Source organism: Teleopsis dalmanni, chromosome 2 (genome assembly GCF_002237135.1).
Source record: "Teleopsis dalmanni isolate 2A chromosome 2, ASM223713v2, whole genome shotgun sequence".
Classification (NCBI taxonomy): domain Eukaryota; kingdom Metazoa; phylum Arthropoda; class Insecta; order Diptera; family Diopsidae; genus Teleopsis; species Teleopsis dalmanni.
This window is the reverse complement of record NC_051847.1, coordinates 11,108,447-11,115,937: the sequence shown is the minus strand read 5'-3', so window position 1 is coordinate 11,115,937 and position 7,491 is coordinate 11,108,447.

Here is a 7,491-nt window from a genome sequence, read left to right as displayed (position 1 = left end):
GGATGGCCATTATGGCTGATGTATAATCTCGAATGACTGTTGCCATTCCTGTAGATATATTTAAGAAGAATAAAATTCCTAGATTAGACTAAAAGTTTAGCATTAAAATGCGAAAATGACAATAATATAGTCATATAATTTTGATTCAATCTTCATAAACATTAAAATATAAAAAAAAAAAGAAAAAAGATCATCTAATTTATAGTAAATATTTATTTAGGCGAAATTTAAAAATATGTAACAGATTTATCACTGTAAATTTCTTTAAATCCTTTATTTACTTAGGACCAAATATACCCAGGACGTAATTAAGAACTTTATATATACTTTATTTTTCTTGTCAATTAACAAATATGCGCGCTATTTATTTATTTACAATAAAATATGTATATATATATGAATATATAATATTATAGAAAACTAAATCTCATTTATACAAATGGGAAAATTTTAATAGTTACATATATCACTTATTACTTCTAATATTCCTTATTCCCTTCAATATTCATTCATTTCTGCTTGAATCAGTTATCTTTATTTTGAACGCACTGAGAAAAAATAGCTTGAAGTGGGATAAAATCGTTCGCCATAGACAGGAAAAAATGATAATCATTTGGTGCTAGGTCTGAACTATAAGGTGGATGCATAAGAACTTCTCAACCAATCTCCCGGAGAATTTGGCGTATCATTATCGATGTTTGTGGCCTAGCGTTGTCCTGATGGAACACAACTCCTCTCCTATTGCCCACAACTGGCAATTTCTGGGAGATTGATTCCTTCAAATGGTCCAATTGTTGCCAGTACAGTTCCGTGTTAAGAGTTTTGCCATAGGGGAGCAGGTCATAGTAGATGATTCCTTGCCAATCCAACCAAACACACAACGAACCTTCCGGGCCGTCAATCCTGGCTTGTCCACCGCTTCAGCCAGTTCACCGCGATCGCTTTCGCTTGACGGATTCAACATAAAATAATTTATATATTTCAGTTATGGACAATTAAGGATGACCGATACTATATGGATATATCCAGATAAGCTGAATATGCAAGATAATTTAGATATGCAATAGATTAATTAAGCTTAAGTTATAAAGCTCTCTTTAATAAATTCATCGAATTACTAATCTATCGTTCTCCTGCAAAATTAGTGACTTGTCTAAATTCACTATCACTTAAATGAGGGTAACGTACCTTTCGGTGTTACTGCATATGAACAACGTTATTCCATGATATCACAACGGGCCATTATTTAAGCTCAAGTGGGCTTAGATTACAAGACTGTCACTCCAATTTAACATAATCTTTGGTTCTACTACTTGATTTGTTTAATTAGATCATGTTGGAGAAAATAATAGATATATTTATTCCAAGAGCTCAAAATAAATTTATGAATTACACATTCGGCATGCGTATAAGATACAATTGACTCAAGTGTAATAAATTTGAACTGAACATCTTCGAAACATGAAACAAAGTAACTTCAAGAGTAAATAATTGAACCACAATTTCCAGCTTAAATTCGACCTATTCAAGTTTCTTTAATGTTGACTCATGCAGTCTGAATGCACGCAACAAACAAAGATAAAAAATACTACACAAGGAGTAAAGAAAAAAACTACTATTAAATGAAGCCAAAATAAAAAAAAAATAAATCCAAAATAACATCAACAAAAATGCCAGGCACGAGTAAAAAATTTCATGTCAAATATATGTAAAAATATTTCATAGCCTGGAGATCAAGATCGTTATAAAGCAAAGCAAGGTGGGTGAGGTAAGTTCAGCAAAATGTTGCATGTAGTAGCGACTTTCCGGGACACAATAATACACTAACGTAAACGTTAAAATAGCAGCCAAGCAACATTTTTTCCCAAAACGTCATTGCAAACAAATTATGAATTAAATTGTGTATGGAAGATACAGGAAGATTCGTTCACTCTTCTTCATGCTTTAACACATGGACAAGAGTAGAATAAATACGCCACACTTGCAAAAATCAACTTAATTGGTTGCCATATAATGGGAAGTCGTACAAACATCTGCTTGAGAGGTTGGTAAAAGTGAGGCTTTTAAGTGATAAAAAAAGGTTTTCACAAAACATATCAAATTTTGAATACTGAGTATCTACGGAAATACAAGAAGGTAAGAAAATCTATTAATAATTTATAGATGATTGAAGTAATCTGAATAACAACATATCACTAATTTACAACTAAACTAATGGTAGATGAACCTCTCACTACAAGAACCTATTATTATACATATATGTATAATAATAATATATGTTTTCTATATGTAATGTAATAAAACAAAAAAGATTTTCACTTCCAATAATAACTACATAAAAATCTCCATTTTGTTCACGACGTTTACGTACTCTTACAACATATTATACATACCTCTAGGGACCTTCAATAACGCAGAGCCCAGAGCAAAACTACCCCACTAGCTTTTATTTCTTTAGTCCATAATAAAGTTAAAAAAAATTAATGGCAACAATTAAAATAATACTAATAGGCGCAATATTATTTAAGTATTTAAGAAGATATTTAAAAAAAGACTTAAATATTTTCAAATTATTTTAATCACAGAATTAACAACCTATAATATTTCGAACTATTACATACCAACGCAATAGACCCCTACAAAATATTAATTTATGGTCATATCAATTTAAAATACCTATGTTGCTAATTAGTTTATGGCATTAAAAGAAAAATTTTTACATGGAATTTTGAGTTAAAAAATTAGACTTAACAATATCTAACCATACAGTTCTAGCATTCGAAGTATTTTCGTGATATGTAGTGAGACCCCTAATTAACGTCACAACTTTAAAGACATTTCTCACAACTATTAAATAAAAGGACTAATTAGTCTTTTAAGGACTAGTTAAAACGCATATTTTCTCAGCTTTAAGATTTGAGATTATTAACATATCACCTAACCAAACACCTTGACCTGCGCAACAATCTCAACATAAATGAACAATCTACTTTAATAGTATGACACTTTTGTATGAAATATAGTGAATTTTTTAATCAATTTCAATGTGAATAGTAGAGAGGGAAACTTTTGAACATATCAGCAAGCAGAAACTTTCAATAAAAGATATTCTAAAAGCAGGGGGTTACTAGTAGTACAAAAAATCTGTTGGCATCATTACATTTAATAAATTTTATTATATTATATATTCATATATATTATATATTTTTAAGTCTTTTTACAATATCTTTATACCGCAAATCATTATTAACATTAACTGGTATGACTTTAATGTTACAAATATGCTGACACAAAGGTATAAATAAGGACTCAGCATAAACTTGTATTATCATTACTACTTGATATTCTTCTTTCAAAACTTTTATTTCTTTAATCAAACAAATGAATATATATTGACCTACTCGTGTCTTTCCTATTTACCATTCAACGTTTTTCAATGTAATTTTACGTATAGTTTACTGATCTATACAAATTTTCTATATAACATAACACCTAAGTTGAGTTGTTTTAATTCATGGCCTGCCATTATCTTTTCCAACAGTAAAACTATATCATCCTATATATCAAAACTATATATAAGAGGCCTCCGTATTTTAAAAGAGTATTTTATTAATTAATTTTCTTCTGTTCTATTTCTTCTGACGGACTTTTGGGAAGTAAACAGCTTTCTATTCTATTTCACAATAAGATTTGATATTTTCAAAAACGTGTGTCAAACTGTTAAATCGGTTTACTTTATCAGGGGTCGACAACACTCATAACATACAAGTCTTTTAAAAATTCAATAATGAAAATGGTTCTGCAAGACGGAATGGCGCAAAAAATTCGGTACATATTTGCAGCCACCTGTCGCTGGAGAAGAGGTGAATAAAAAAAAGTTCAATAATTTCAAACGTGTACAGGTTGTATTAAGGACGATCGCGGTAGAAGCTGATCGTCTCTGTTAACAACAGGGACGACTTCAAATTTTCATAAGCAAAATATTTAAGCTGGCATCGCGCATTTTTTCAACTTTTTAGCAATCGGAAGCAAAAATGAACTGTTCATTTCATATTTTTATATGAATGACTACTTTAATATAATAAATATAAATAGATAAAAACAACAATTGATACCGAATGAGACCCCATATAACACGGGCATTCCCCCATATAACGCGGGGATTTGTACAGTTCAAATTGCCGCAAAACGCGATGGAAAAGATTTATTTAAAATAAAATTAATATATTTTAAAAATGGAGTGAAAATATAAAAATGCATTAATATTAATTTCACAATCGTCAATATTGGAAAACTCACTTTCATTCGCACTTTTTTCTATAAAAGAAAAGAAAATATAATTTAAAGAAAATGTGAATGCAGATCAGTGCCAGGGGATCTCACTTTCCATTTTCACCTTGCATTGCTTGCAAATCAAAGGCAAAATACGATTAACACGTCCGTCCAACGTCAACAAGACACTTGTTAAGGTGACCAAAAACAGACAACCGCCATGCCCGAAACTACCACAAAACACGTTAGACAAGCGACAAGACTACGCGAATATACGGCGAAGGAGTGATCACAGAGATACGCACTTTATTTTCTATTAAACTTTTTCTTTTTTATAGATTTTTATAAATTAGTGTGAAATATTTTATTCACTTTAATAGCACAATAATATATTGTTCATTGTGTTTCTTTTATTATTTTAAACTTATTAACATTTAATCAGAGCCAAACACAAAAAGGTTAACAGTAATGCGCTGAAATATTCAGGCGAGACAAACGAGACAAGCGAGACAAGCGAAACTGACAACGTTTGAAAATGAACTGAAACGAAACTTGTTGTGGAAGTTGTGGCAAACGTATTTGGTTTTGGCCAGATGAGTTAAATATTTTTTTTTACTAGAGTTGAGAATTCAATGCATACAACTCTCTTTCAGTGTTACTCTTTAAAATGCATTTGTTGGTAACAAAATTGTTAATAAAATAAAATATAAATATTTAAGCAATAAATAAATATATAGTATTATATACTATATTCTAAAGATATAGCCGTGTTATCTCGTTTCAAATGAAACATACTTATGTAAAGAAAAAACATTGTATTTAAGTTTTTTGTTGTTATTTAATCGGAAATAAAAATAAATGTGAATATCTCTTATAAGAATTAGAAGTAAATCGAATTAGTAATATTTTAACAACTTAGAGTTAACAAGTTATTTAAATTAAATTAAATATCTCTTGTATTTTACTATGCGCGTTAAATATTGTTTTTTTTTAGTAAATTAATTAATACGTTATTTGCAGTATATTGTTAAATTAAATATATACGGACAAATTATTCAAATATTTTCGCCACTACTGTATTTGTCACAAAAAAAAAAAATGCAATGCTATACTTACATTCCTTATAGTGGTCTTATTATTTTTAATGCAATTAACATTTGTTTGTTAGGTTGTTAGTTCACTTTTATAATTTAGTAATGCATTATATTATTATTTTTTTAAATAAATTATTTTCTGATATTTTAACAAGTTTCGCGTTTGTTTTGTTTTTTCACAATTCACTTTACTCTCACTGGAATGGCATGCATTTTAGCATTTGTCGCAACTACACTAAATAAAACTCATATTCAATATATTTACAATTCTTTAGTTAAATATTTATCTAATACAAATGTATAACAATTCGTTGTAATTTATTTAAATTTAAATAATAAAGAAAACGTGAATTTTAAAAGAATTTACTACGCGTCGCTACATCACGAAGCAGTGTTGCAAATTGTTAAACATTCACAAATATGTCATGTTAGTTGGATTCAATTGTTTCCTTCAATTAAAACATATAATATATAATTAAATAAGTTACTTTCAAAAGTATTATTAATAATTTATATTGAAGCCAAAAAAAAGTTGACTGAAAACTATTTCTCTTATGTTTAGTTTAAATAAATTCTTAATGGAACAGAAACCACTGCTAATCTGACAGGTGGTTTTTTGTTTATTTTTGTTTGGGTTGACAATTCACAATATTATATATCGTATTGCTCATTTTAAATTGAAAACAATGCAAGTATTTTATTTACAATTTATTTTTCTATATAAATAATAAAAAAATTTTGTTTAATGTTAAAAGTTAAGTTAAGCCCTCTAAATACAAATATGCTTCTCTGTTATATATTACATTATAACTACTTGAAACATTTAAATATTATAGCATATAGTAATTTATTATTGTATATAAGACGCGTAATATCTCAAATAATCTTATTTATTTATGTTATTCATATACTCGATATTGAGATTTGGTAGAGCTTATTAAAACTTCTGCTCTCATCTATGTATATACAATGTATACTATACATCCAACCTATATAAATTGTAATAAGGACATAAATCATCATCATTTTTGTAACAGTGATGCCAATGTCTTGCTTAGCGAAAATAGGCCAACATGCATTTTTTGCCACACTTGCGAGCCACCGAAAACGCCTAATATTACATATAACTAATTCAAATTATTTGATTTATATCACAACTATAATATATTGTACATCCAACACATGTGTTATTATACCGCGAAAAAACAATTCTGCAATATACGGCCACAGAAGATCTTATTACCCAACTATATTAAATCAGATAATCTTCCTACATGTAAAAACTCAAACACATTTTTAAATATTTTTTGCTCAAACTTTTATTTGATGTTAATCAATTAGATCCATGTTTAATTTTATTGTTTAAAGATACACCTGTAATAAAGAGTAAATTTTTCTTTGTTCATAGTACACAAAACAGCATTAAAATAATCTTTGTGAAACTGCCTTCTTCAATGGTTTTTGAGCTAAAGTAAAATCGGCAAGCTTATAAATGGAATCAGATTTATTGTTAACCTTAAAACACGTAACATCAGTTAAATCTTAATTTGATATGTGTGAAATGTTACAAATAATACTATATTAGATATAAAGTTACATATAATTTATATATGTAATTAAACAATCGTATTAAATATGTTTACACTTCCTTTAAAATTAAGATTTTAATTAGATCTAAAAATTCCATATTCAACTAATCCTATTGACTACACCTGTTGCACACGTTAACGCAAAAAAACAAAGATCAGTACTAATATACATCAGCGTAAAATTAATATATATCTGCATCAATCTACTCTATCAAACTCTATCTAATCTATCAAGCTACTATCATAGCCAGAATTCCCCGTATCTTCTGTATGGTAGATTGTACAAATCAGCCAGAAAATGACTAATAGTCTCTCTAAATTATAAAGGAATAGTGATTAAAAATGTATATACTATGTCGTCACTATTAGTGAATAGTAACTGATTAAAATGTATACACGCAACTAGATTGAGAGCCATTTTCGGGGACTTCTGTAGATGCTATCAGGTTGGGGACATGGAGGAAATGATTGAATATTTATATTCATTATCTACTACTTGTATCTCTTTAAGCTAATAGTTAACTCTTTAGATTTTT